Source organism: Tachyglossus aculeatus, chromosome 11, assembly GCF_015852505.1.
Source record: "Tachyglossus aculeatus isolate mTacAcu1 chromosome 11, mTacAcu1.pri, whole genome shotgun sequence".
Lineage (NCBI taxonomy): Eukaryota > Metazoa > Chordata > Mammalia > Monotremata > Tachyglossidae > Tachyglossus > Tachyglossus aculeatus.
This window is the reverse complement of record NC_052076.1, coordinates 71,647,510-71,660,615: the sequence shown is the minus strand read 5'-3', so window position 1 is coordinate 71,660,615 and position 13,106 is coordinate 71,647,510. Positions and strand designations below refer to the sequence as shown.

The window sequence follows — 13,106 nt, the reverse complement described above, 5'->3', positions numbered from 1 at the left end:
TGGGGTGGCCAACACCACAAGCACAGGCCAACCTCTTCTTTCAGCATCACACGGGCAGATGCGCACTGTTGAAGGATATTCCCCAGTGGGATTCTAGCCAAAACAAGTACTGAAAATAAACGTTCTGTAAGACCCAAATGTTCCCAAGAGGGGCAAATTACCCAAGATGACAGGCTAAATTCAACAAATACTAAAGGCCTTAAAAGCTTTTAGGAGCTGTGGCAGTCCCATCCAGCGCTTAGAACGGTGCTTTGCACATAGTAAGCGCTTAACAAATCCCATCATTATTAGTACTATTGAGACTTTTGAGGAGCCCCAGGGTGGGGGAAAAGGAGAAGGCATCACGGCAGGACGCCCCGTGGGTCTGGGATGGTTCGGCCTAAGGGAAGACGGTAGACTGGGGAGAGGAAGAGTGAAGTTCGGGTGTGTGGGGCGCAGTTGCGTGTATCACCTGGACCGGCAGTTTAGAATCACGCTGCAAGTTCCCCCAGGGGGACTTTAAGGATTGTAGAGGCCGTGGACTTTAGGGCAGGGACACCGTCTGCCGCTGCTGAGCTGCTCCTTTCAGGGCTCCTCAAGGACGGGAGAACTCCAGTGAACCCAGCAAGAAGGAGAGGGGCAGCAGCAGCTGCTGGAATGGATGACAAGACTAACGGCTCCTGCTGCAGAAGACGTCCCCACCGCCGCCGCCACCAAACTCACACGGTTGGAGCCTCTGGAGGGACCTCAGGGAGAAACAATTCTGGAATTCAAGAAACAGAGACCCTGGGGAGTTGGCGGCAGAGGGAACGGCTTCTTTTCTCTTCTGCTCCAACTTTTTCTGTTTGGCTCCGGTGAATATCTCTTGGTATCGGGGCAAGCGGGAGGTGGAGACAAGTCTTCACGTGAAACCTTGAAGCGGCAGTTACCGAAGGAGATTCAGCCCATTTTACTAGGTGACGTGCAGCCCACCTGGCCACTACCTCACTGGATCCCAGCTCAGAAACTTCTATGTACTAAATTTGGGACCGAAGGGAGGAAAGAAAGTGGTGGAGAAATCTAGATTTTTCAGCAGCCCAAGGAGGACTTGGGTCCTGGCTCCTGAAAGAGAAACGCTAAAGGGGCTAAGCGTTGCTCTGTTGTTTGAAGAGGTGGATGGGGAAGGAACAGAGGAGACTCACCTTCCCTCATAACCTTGGCATTATCCTCAATTCCTCTCATTCAACCCACATATTCAATCTGTCACCAATCGATTCAACCTTAACGTTGCTAAAATCCCCCCTTCCCTCTCCATCCAAACTGCTACCACGTTAAACCAAGCATTTATCCTATCCCACCTTGATTACCGCATCATCCTCCTTGCTCATCTGCCTACCTCCCGTCTTCCCCCACTTCACACCTTACTCTGCTGCCCGAATCATTTTTCTACAAAACCGATCAGCGCACTCCTCAAAAACCTCCAGTGGTTGCCCCTCCGTCTCCGCGTCCAACTCCTTACCCCCGGCACTCGGTCCCCTTGCCCCTCCCTTCCTTACCTCCTTGATAACCTACTACAACCCAGCTCGCATGCTTCGCTCCTCTAACGCCAACCTACTTTTCTAGAAAAATCTAGATTTCTCCACCACCTTCCATCCCCCGTCGGTCCCAAATTTAGTACATGGAGTTTCTGAAAAGCTTCCGTACCTCGATCTTGACTGTCTCACCACTGGCCCTTCGACCCACATTCTACCTCTGGCTTGGAACACCCTCCCTCTTCACGGCTGATAGATGGTCGACTCTCCTCCATCTCCTCCAAGAGGCCTGCCCCAACTAAGCCCTCATTTCCTCTTCTCCATCGCCCTTACACGTGGATTAACACCCTTTATTCCCCCCTCCCTTAGCCCCACGATACCCATGTCTTGTCTCCCGCTGTCGAGTCATCTCCAACCCATAACGACACCACGGCCACATCTCCCGGAACACCCTGCCTCCATCTGTAATCGTTCTGGCAGTCTATCCAGAGTCTTTTGGGTAAAAATGCAGAAATGGTTTACCACTGCCTCTTTCCGTGCAGTCGACTCGAGTCTCCACCCCCAACCCTCTCCCAGGCTGCTGCTGCCCAGCGTAGGGGAGTTCTGACTTGTAGCAGATTGTCTTCCACTCACTAGCCACTGCCCAAGCTAGGAATGGAATGGGTATGCCTCTGCTCGACTCTCCCTCCATAGTCGAGGCTGGCAGAGTACTGGCAACTCTCCAGGTGCAACCCTGAGAGGAACAACCCTTACGTACTTATCTGTAATTTATTTACATTAACGTCTGTCTCCCCTTGTAGACTTTAAGCTTGTTATGGTCAGGGAATGTCTACCAACTCTATTATACATACTCACACGCTCCGCACACAGTAAGCACTCAAATACTATTGTTTGATTCCCTCACACAAGACTTCATTGAAGGAAACAGTTCAGAGGGAGGACTTGATGGGAGGACTGGGTGGGGTGGGGTCTCAAGATGGGAGAAGGCAGTGATCTGGACCCTTATATCCAGGGACTCCTGGCTCCCAAAAGCTCCCTCCAAGGGTACCGGAGCCAAAAGCTACCAGGGCCAGGGCACGGTGCAGAGGGTTCTTTCTAGCTCATGGAAACCAGGATACTTCCCTCTGCTGAGTGGAAAGAGCAGAGGAATGTCATCCAACCTTGGTTTCACTCATCTCTCTGGCTTTTCATTCTCAGTCTTCTTTGTACTCTCTTCCTCTGCCTCCCACCCCCTAACTCTCAAGGGTCTCGCAAGGTTCGGTTCTGGGTCCCCTTCTATTCTTCATCTACACCCACTTCGTGGGAGAACTCACTGGCTCCCACAGCTTCAACTACCACTCGATGCAGATGATACCCAAATCTACATCTCCAGCCCCGATCTCTCTCCCTCTCTACGGTCTCACATTTTCTCTTGCCTTTCAAGACATCTCCATCCCAGCACGTAGTACAGTGCTTGGCACATGGTAAGCGCTCAACAAATACCATAGTTATTATTATTACTTGGATGTCCCACAGTCACCTCAAGCTTAATGTGTCTAAAACAGAATTTATCTTCCCACTCAAACCCTGCCCTTCCCCTGACTTTCCCATCACTGTAGACAACACGTCCATCCTTCCTGTTTCAAAAGCCCGTAATCTTGGCATTATACTTGATTCCTCTTTCATTCACCCCGCATATTCAATCTGTTACTAAATCCTATCAGTCCCCCTTCACAACATCACTATAATCTGCCTTTCCCTCTCCCTCCAAACTGCTACCACATTAATACAATCATTCATCCTATCCTGCATGGATTTCTGCATCAGCCTCCTCGCTGACATTCATTCAATCAATTGTATTAATTGAGCGCTTACTGTGTGCAGAGCACTGTACTAAGCGCTTGGGAAGTACAAGTCGGCAACACATACAGACAGTTCCTACCCAACAACGGGCTCACAGTCTAGAAGGGGGGACAGACAACAGAACAAAACATGTAGACAGGTGTCAAAATCGTCAGAAAAAATAGAATTAAAGCTATATGCACATCATTAACGAAATAAAAAGAATAGTAAATATGTACTAAACGTTTTACAACGGCTGTTAACACTGTCCAGATATTTCCTAACAGTGTTGTGATGACCCAGCCAAGAGGAAAAAGTCTTAATTGTATTTTCAACACAGTGTTATAGATGTCTCTGAAATATCTGATACCACCAGCATCTGAATCTTCCTTTCCCCACTCCAGTCTATACTTCACTCTCTGCCCGGATAGTGTTTCTTCAAAAATGTTCAGGACATGTCACCCCACTCCTCAAACCTCCCCAGTGGTTGCCCATTCACTTCTGCATCAAACAAAAACTCCTCAACACTGGCTTTATAGCACTCCATCGACTTGCCCCCCTCCTAACTCACCTCGCTACTCTCCTACTATGCCCGCGACCGCACGCTTCCCTCCTCTAATGCTAATCTTCTCACTGCGCTTCCCTCTCGCCAATCTCGCCGCCAACTCCTCACCCACGTCTTGCCTCTGGCTTGGAACGTTCTCGCTCCTCAAATCCGACAAACCGACGACTCTCCCCGGCTTCAAAGACTTACTGAAGGCACATCTACTCCAGGAAGCCTTCCCTAAGCACGCCCTTTCCTCTTCTCCCACTCCCTTGTGTGTTGCCCTGACTTCCTTCCTTTGTTCTTCCCTCTCCCAGCCGCACAGCACTTATGTACATATCTGTAATTTGTTTATATTAACAAATAATTATTATTAACAACAAATTAACAATTATCCCCCCTCTACACTGTAAGCTCGTTGTGGACACGGAATGTCTGTTTATTTTTGTACTGTAATCTCCCAAGTGCTTAGTACAGTGCTGGGCACAGAGTAAATATTCAGTAAATGCAACTGAATGAATGAATGAATGAAAAGCACAGGCCTGGGAGTTAGAGGGCCTGGATTCTAATCCCAACTCTTCCACTTTTCTGCTGTGTGACCTTAGGCAGGTCAATTAACTGCTCTGTGCCTCAGTTTCCTCATATGTAAAACGGGGATTCAATCAATGTTCTCCCTTCCAGTTGGACTGTGAGCCCCATGTGAAACGGGGACTGTGTCAGACCGGATTAATTAGTATCTACTCCAGTATTTAGAATAGCGCTTGATACACAATACATACATTAATAATAACGACAGATGTTCACTAACCCGGATAAAACCTCCCCACGACCGACAGCCAGATGAAGGCCAGAGGAAAGGAAGGGGGAGGGTGACTTCAGATCTGACTGATCACCAGAGCTGAGCAATCTCTTCCCTCAGGTGATTCAGCAGTGGCCTCCCTCCTCAGGGAAGGCTGGCACATTTTCTATACACATCTGCGGGCAACGGGCACTTAAGAGAAAATGGTTTGCTGTGAGACTTAAAAATCATGTTCTCCTGTATCCGAAAAGATAAAGATAGGGACTTGAAAGAACAGGCAGGATTCACGCTTGTCTTCCTTCACTGTACCCCCCCCAAGTGCTTAGTACAGTGTCCAGGAAACACTAGGTGCTCAGTGAACACAACTGATTAGTTGAACGGCAAAGCAGGGTTTGGTTTCCCCTGTCCAGCTCCCACTGTCATTCATTCAATCGTATTTATTGAGTGCTTACTGTGTGCAGAGCACTGCACTAAGCGCTTGGGAAGTACAAGTCGGCAACGTACAAAGACGGTCCCTACCCAACAACGGGCTCACAGTCTAGGAGGGGGGAGACAGACAACAAAACCAAACCAAACCACCAGAACTGAAATGTTCTTGTTCCCACTCTAAGGTTTGGAGAAAAGGAATGGGAAACAATCCCAAAATTTTCATCAGCCTATCACTTTCACAACAGGTTGCTGGTGTTGAGTGAAGAAGATTTTGTTTAAGTGAAGGAGACTAAAGAGCACTGACAACATCATTTTCTTCAGTGAAGTCGCTCATTTCCCTATCTGCTTCCCTCTCTCCTTCCCCTCCCCACAGCACCTGAATATGTTTGTACAGATTTATTACTCTACTTATTTTACTTGTACATATTTAATATTCTATTTATTTTGTTAATGATGTGTATCTAGCTTTAATTCTATTTGTTCTGACGACTTGACACCTGTTCACATGTTTTGTTGTCTGTCTCCCCCTTCTAGACTGTGAGTCCGTTGTTGGGTAGGGACCGTCTCCATATGTTGCCAACCTGCACTTCCCAAGCGCTTAGTACCGTGCTCTGCACACAGTAAGCGCTCAATAAATACAACTGAATGAATGAATTAGTTAATTAATATAAATAAATTACAGATATGTGCATTAGTGCCGTGGTGGGACGAATAGCAGGAGCAAGTCAGGGCAATACAGAAGGGAGCTGAAGGAAAAGAAAAGAGGGCTTATTCAGGGAAGGCCTCTTAGAGGAGATGTGCAATAGGGCTTTGAAGTGGGGGCAGAGTAATCGTCTGTTGGATATGAGGAGGGAGGGCACCCCTAGACGGAAGCAGGACGTGAGTCAGAGGTCAGCAGCGAGATAGACAAGATCGAGGTACAGCGTGAAGTTTAACATCGGAGGAGCGAAGTTTGTGGGCTGAACCGTAGTAGACGAGTTGACGAGTAGCTAGGTGAGGGGCACGGTGATAGAGTGCTTTAAAGACAATTGTGAGGAGTTTCTGCTTTACGCGGAGGTGGATTGGCAACCACTGGGTTTTCCTGAGGAATGGAGAACCATGGCTTGAATGTTATTGCAGAAAAATGATCCGGGCAGCAGAGTGAAGTAAGGACAGGAGTGGGGAGAGGCAGGAGGCTGGGAGGTCGGCAAGGAAGCTGATACGGTAATCAAGGCGGGATAGGATAAGTGATTGGATTAACGTGGCAGCAGTTGGGATGGAGAGGAAAGGGCGTATTTTAGCAACGTTGGGAAGATCTAACCAATAGGACTCAGTGACGGATTGAATATGTGGGTTGAAGGCGCCGAGGATAATGCCAAGGTTATGGGCTTGTGAGACAGAAAGGATGGGGGTGCCGTCTACGGTGATGGGAAAGTCAGGGGGAAGACAGGGTCGGATGGGAAGGTAAGGAGCTCTGTCTTAGACATGTTAAGTTTGAGGTGATGGAAGGACAACCAAGAGGAGACGTCTTGAAGGCAGGAGGAAGTGAGATTGCAGAAAGGGAGAGAGATCAGGACTGGGTTTCATTCACACAGAGGTAGTAGTTGAAGCCATGTGAGCAAATGAATTCTCCAAGGGAGTGGGCATAGATGGAAAATAGAAGGGGACTCAGAACTGAACCTTGAGGGACCTTCACAGTTTTGGGGGGCAGGGGGAGAACAGAGGCAGAGGAAGAGCCTGCAAAAGAGACTGAGAAGGAGCGGCCAGCGAGATAGGAAGAAGACCAGGAGAAGACAGAATCAGTGAAGCCGAGGCTGCAGGAGAAGGGGGTTGTCCACAGTTGAGGAGGATTAGGATGGAGTAGAGGCTGTTGAATTTGGCAAGGAGATCATCTGTGACCTCTGAGAGGGAGGTTTCTGTGGAGTACAGGGGACGGAAGCCAGATTGGAGGGGGTCAAGGAGAGAACTGGAGAGGAACTTGAAACAGAGAGTGTAGAAAACTAGCTCAAGGAGTTTGGAAAGGAATGGTAGGAGAGAGAGAGAGAGAGAGAGAGAGAGAGAGAGAGAGAGAGAGAGATGATAATTGGAGGGAGCAGTGGGGTCAAGGGAGGGGTTTTTTTAGGATAGGAAGAAATGAACATGTGGGGAAGAAGCCAATGGAGAGCAAACAGCTGAAGATGGCAGCTAGGGAGGGAAGAAAGGTGCAGGGGTTGGGTGGGGGGTGTTGTGATAAATTGCTGGGGAAAGGGGTCAGATGCGCAGGTGGAGGGAGTGGATCTCCTTCTGAGATACTGCTGGGAAAGATGGGAGAGTTGAAGAAGGGGACTGAATATGTGGGTTGAAGGTGCCGAGGATAACGCCAAGGTTATGGTCTTGTGAGACAGAAAGGATGGTGGTGCCATCTACAGTGATGGGAAAGTCAGGGGGAAGACAGGGTCGGATGGGAAGGTAAGGTGGGGAGGGACAGGGGAGATTTTAGGAAGATCATGCCTGTTAGTGTCAATTTTCCTCAATAAAATAGGTGGCCAGGTCATTAGAGAAGCAGTGTGGCTCAGTGGAAAGAGCACAGGCTTTGGAGTCAGAGACCATGGGTTCAAATCCTGGCTCTGCCACTTGTCAGCTGTGTGACTTTGGGCAAGTCACTTAACTTCTCTGTGCCTCAGTGATCTCATCTGTAAAATGGGGATTAAGACTGTGAGCCCCATGTGGGACAACCTGATCACCTTGTAACCTCCCCAGCGCTTAAAACAGTGCTTTGCACATAGTAAGCGCTTAATAAATGCCATTATTATTATTATTATTAGTGGCAAGGAGTGGGGGAGGCGAGGGGGATGGGGGTTTGAGGAGGAACGGGGACACAACCACCCCTCCACACTGTGAGCTTCTTGTGGGCAGGGAATCTCACTGTTTATTGTCACATTGTACTTTCCCAAGCGTGAAGTGCAGTGCTCTGCACACAGTAAGCACTTAATACAACTGAATGAATGAATACAAGTTAATCAAGTTGGACACGGTCCACATCCCACATGGGGCTCACAGCATTAATCCCCTTTATACAGACGAGGTCACTTAAGGCACAGAGAAGTGGCTTGCCCAAGAAGTGGCATAACCAGAATTAGAACCCATGTCCCACTACACCATGCTGCTTCTCACAGCAAAAGCTGTTCCATTCTGACACGGGAGGTGATGCTTTTGCTAGCGAGGTGGGGATAAGAGGGGTAAAAACAGCGACACACTAATCATCTTCAGTTGCTCTATTTTCAAATCCAAGGTCAAAGGTGATCTGGTAAGGAGGAGAGGCTCAAGGTGGACAGGACTTTAGTTTACAGTCCTGAAAAAACAGCCACCATTTCACATCCAAGGGAGGATTCGCAAACTCCCAATGCCCCTCCAGTCCCCAAAGATGTCCCAGGAAACCGGATCTTTCTCAGTTTGAAAGGAAGGAAGGCAATAAAGTTGTTTAGGAGGTAACTTCATCGCCCCACCCCCCTTTCCCAACTAGACAGGAGAAAACTTCCACATTTAGGTCTTCGATTTTGAAACTTCCCACAAACTGCCAAGTGAAGCTTCATTTTGGAGGGAAACTGACATCTCCTTCCATCACATGAGACTCGAATGAAGGAAGCCCCGGATCCTCTTGAGAAGAACCAGAATGACGCTTATTCTGGTTTTCCTGGCAGGATTTGTACCTGATTGCAAACCATTGCTTTGATTCCCTCCAAAACATTTCCAATCCACCTCTACACCCCAATCTGAGGGGCAGAGTTCTACTCCAAGCACTCTGACAGCTTGCTGGGGCTCCATATCCAAAGGTTTAATCACTAGGGAGTGTTTGCAACTTTCACTTTTTCACCTGGGGGAATCCAACCCTCATATACCTCACTGGGATAGGATGGTGAGAATCAAAGAACAACGTCTTCTGGGAGAAGACAACTTATTATTATCAAGAATAATAACACTCCTCAACTCCGCTGACCTGCTCCACCGCACCTCGCCCAGTCACCAACTTGGACGCACACTCGATCTCATCATCTCTAACCACTGCACAATCTCTACCCTCACCTACTCTGAAATCCTTCTCTCCGACCACAACCTCCTCCCCATAAATCGACCATCCCTCCCCAACAGAGACCTCTGATCTTTGAACCCCATCCAATTTTCTCAACTCATCACGCCCCATTTCGCCTCCATGCCCAAATTACCTTCCCTGGATGAGCAAAAAGATGCTCTCCACACCACCCTCTCTACTGAACTCAACTCACTCACTCCCCATCCCTTCGCTGATCTCGTACCACTAACCCCAGCCCTGGATCATCCATTCAATCGTATTTATTGAGCGCTTACTGTGTGCAGGGCACTGTACTAAGCGCTTGGGAAGTACAAGTTGGCAACATATAGAGACGGTCCCTACCCAACAGCGGGCTCACACTTACACAGTCCACCTCCTACGCTCTCGTGCTCAAGCTGCAGAGCACTGCTGGTGGAAATCTAAATATCGGGTTGACATTGTCTAACTGAAGTTTATCCTTGCCTGCTTTAACTCCGCTCTCTCCTCTGTCCGGCAAAATTATTTCTCCACCCTTATTGAGAAACCCATGCCCATCGCCCTCGCCAGTTGTTCCGGACATTTAACTCCCTCCTCAGGTCCCCCACTCCTCCCACCTCCCCTATCCTTTGTCCCACAATGACCTGGTTGCCTACTTGAAGAAAATTGCCACTATCAGGCATGAGCTCCCTAAAATCTTCCCTGTTCCTCCTCTGTGCCTCCCCCTTCCAGCCCCCTGTTCCACTCTCCCATCCTTCCCAGCAGTATCCCTAGAGGAGAACTCCTGCCTCTTCTCAAAAGCCACCCCTTTCACCTGTGCATCTGACCCCATTCCTTCGTTCCTTATCAAAACTCTTGCCCCCTCCCTGAGAGCCACCTTCAACTGTCTGCTCTCCAATTTCTTCTTCCTCACTGCTTTCAAACACGCCCAGGTCTCCCCATCCTACAAAAACCCTCCCTTGACGCCCTGATTCCCTACGGTTATCGCCCCATCTCTTTCCTACCATTTCTCTCCAAACTCCTTGAGCGAGTTATCTACACCCGCTCTCTCAAATCCTCTCCTCCAATTCTCTCCTTGTCCCCCTCCAATGTGGCTTCCATCCTCTTCGTTCCACAGAAAGCACCCTCTCAATGGTCCCCACTGATCTCCCTCTTGCCAAATCCAACGGCCTCTACTCCATCCTAATTCTTCTCGACCTTTCACTGTGGACCACCCCCTTCTCCTGGAAACGTTATCCAACCCTGGCTTCACTGACTCTGGCCTCTTCTGGTTCTCGCACCTCTCTGGCCGTTCGTTCTCAGTCTCCTCCCCAGGCTCCTCCTCTGCCTCCCACCCCCTAACTGTGGAAGTCCTCAAGGTTCAGTTTGGGGTCCCCTTTTATTCTCTATCTACACCCACTCCCTTGGAGAACTCATTGGCTCCCATGGCTTCAACTACCACCTCTATGAAGATGACACCCAAATCTACAACTCCAGCCTTGATCTCTCACCCTCTCTGCAGTCTTACACATCCTCTTGCCTTCAAGACATCTCTACTTGGATGTCCCACTGTCACCTCAAGCGTAACACGTCTAAAACAGAGCTCCTATCCTTCCCAACTCTGCCCTTCCCCGTGACTTTCCCATCCCTGTAGACGGCACCACGACCCCTCCTGTCTCACAAGCCCGTAACCCTGACGTCATCCTTGCCTCTTCTCCCTCATTCGACCGACATATTCAAATCGTCACTAAATCCTGTCGGTCCCATCTTCACAACATCGCTAAAATCTGCTTTCCTCCCCATTCAAATTGCTACCACATCAATACAACCACTCCTCCTATCCCACCTGGATTACTGCATCGGTCTCCTTGCTGACCTCCCACCCTCCTGCCTCTTCCCATACCGGTCTTCACTCTGCTGCCGAGATCATTTTTCTACAAAAACATCCAGGACGTGTCACCCCACTGCTCAAAAAACTTCAGTGGTTGCCCAACCACCTCTGCATCAAACAAAAACTCCTCACCGTTGGCTTTATCGCACTCCATCACCTTGCCCCCCTCCTATCTCATCTTGCTACTCTCCTACTAAGACCCAGCTCCACACACCTTCTCACTGGGTCTCAGTCTCGCCGCCGACTCTTCACCCACGTCCTCCCTCTGCCCTCAAATCTGACAGTTACTCTCCCCCCTTCCCAAACCTTATTGGCGGTACATCTCCTCCAGCAGGCCTTCCCAAACTTAAGCCATGGCATAGTGGTAGAGCACGGGCCCGGGAGTGAGAAGGTTATGGGTTCTAATGCTGGCTTCACCACTCGTCTGCTGTGTGACCTCAGGCAAGTCACTTCACTTCTCTGTGCTTCAGTCACCTCATCTGTAAAATGGGGGTTGAGATTGGGAGCCTCACGTGGGACAGGGACTGTGTCCAACCCGATTTGCTTGTACCCACCCCAGCGCTTAGTATAGTGCCTGGTACATAGTAAGCACTTAAATACCATTATTATTATTATTATTATTATTAAGGGCCCCCTTTCCTCTTCTCCCATTCCCTTCTGCATCACCCTGACTTCCTCCCTTTGTTTCTCCCCCCACCAGCCCCTCAGCATCTATGTACATATCTATAATTTATTTTTTTCATATTAATGCCTGTCTCCCCTCCTCTAGACTCTAAGCTCGCTGTAGGCAGGGAATGTTTCTGTTTATTGTTGTACTGTACTCTCCCAAGTAGTACAGTACAGTGCTCTGCATACAGTAAGCACTCAATAAATATGATTGAATGAATGAAAGTACTGAAATTCTGGCGCATGCTGGTCCCAGTTCAGAATCAATCAATCAATCGTATTTATTGAGCGCTTACTGTGTGCAGAGCACTGTACTAAGCGCTTGGGAAGTACAAGTTGGCAACATATAGAGACAGTCCCTACCCAACAGTGGGCTCACAGTCTAAAAGGGGGAGACAGAGAACAAAACCAAACATACTAACAAAATAAAATAAATAGAATAGATATGTACAGGTAAAATAAATAAATAAATAAATAAATAAAAAGAGTAATAAATATGTACAAACATATATACATATATACAGGTGCTGTGGGGAAGGGAAGGAGGGAAGATGGGGGGATGGGGAGGGGGGCAAGGGGGAGAGGAAGGAAAGGGCTCAGTCTGGGAAGGCCTCCTGGAGGAGGTGAGCTCTCAGTACAATACTTCTGAACATCTGACCCAAAATAAGCGCTCAGGCTTAGATGATTAATAATAATGGTATCTGTTGGGCGCTACGTGCCAGGAATCGTTCTACGTGCCGGGCTGGATACAAGCAAATCGGGTTGGACAAAGTCCCACTCCCGGAGGGGCTCACATTCTTCTCCCCATTTTTCAGATGAGGTAACTGAGGCCAGACAGGTGAATGGCTTGCCCAAAGTCACGCAGCAGACATCTGGCCGAGCCAGGATTAGAACCCAGGTCTTTCTGATTCCCACGCCTGTGCTCTATCCACTAAGCCACGCTCTTGCCAACACCCACCTGTGCAACCCCTGGGGAAGAGTGGAATGTTTACTTGGCAACCTCACGGGAACCCGTCCGCCCTGCAGGCACTAGCTCCTCTCCGTCTGCCGGGACTCTAACGTATTTGCGGCCAGAATCACCGATGTCTATAAAATGCGGATTAACCCAAGAATATAAAAGCAGGTATTACCAAGCACTGACTCTGTGCCGAGCACCCGGCTAAAACCAGGGGGAGATAAAGGAGGATTACATCAGGTAGAGTCCTTTTCCCACAGTCTAAGAGGGCGGGAGAAAAGGCATTTTAATCCCGTTTAACAGATCAATCAATCAATCCATCGTATTTATTGAGCGCTTACTGTGTGCAGAGCACTGTACTAAGCGCTTGGGGAGTACACGTTGGCAACATATAAAGACAGTCCCTACCCAACAGTGGGCTCACAGTCTAAAAGGGGGAGACAGAGAACAAAACCAAACATACTAACAAAATAAAATAAACAGAATAGATATGTACAGGTAAAATAAA

At 48.7% G+C, this 13,106-nt stretch overlaps 1 protein-coding gene and 1 non-coding gene across 2 annotated transcripts in view; both read right to left on the bottom strand.

Annotated features, from left to right (window-relative positions):
• Positions 1-13,106, bottom strand: part of VPS26B (VPS26, retromer complex component B) — a 43,587-nt gene that overhangs the window by 17,593 nt on the left and 12,888 nt on the right. The window lies entirely within an intron of this gene.
• Positions 2,097-2,233, bottom strand: LOC119935469. The gene has a single exon (XR_005453350.1). It is a non-coding gene; the product is annotated as a small nucleolar RNA SNORA7 (small nucleolar RNA).